Consider the following 384-nt stretch of genomic DNA (forward strand, 5'->3'; position numbering starts at 1 on the left):
GGGGGCCAGCGGGGGGGGGGTGATGCCCGGGGAGCCCGCGGGCACCGGCAGGAACGCGGTGCTGCTCCTCCCTGCTGCCCACGCCGGGTGAAGCCCAGCGGGCAGTGGTTGCCCTCGGTGAAGTTCTCCTGGGGGGGAAGAAACTCACCCCGCAGCCTTAAGCCGTCGCGCTCCTGCCCAGCAGCTCCCTGGGCACGGACCAGGCTTTTGAGAGAGTAAAGTTTCTGCTCGAAGGACTTTTCTCCAGTCCCTGCCCGCCCTGGCCATGCCCAGGCACGGATGCAAAGGGGAACAGCCTGGCAGGCGGGACCTCAGGGTGCAGAGGAGGGGACCGGGCCGTCCCCCTTGCCCCGAGCACCCCCGACGCCAGGAGGGGACACGGGG

The sequence above is a fragment of the Chaetura pelagica genome, unplaced genomic scaffold, assembly GCF_000747805.2.
Source record: "Chaetura pelagica isolate M959 unplaced genomic scaffold, ChaPel_1.0 scaffold275, whole genome shotgun sequence".
Lineage (NCBI taxonomy): Eukaryota > Metazoa > Chordata > Aves > Apodiformes > Apodidae > Chaetura > Chaetura pelagica.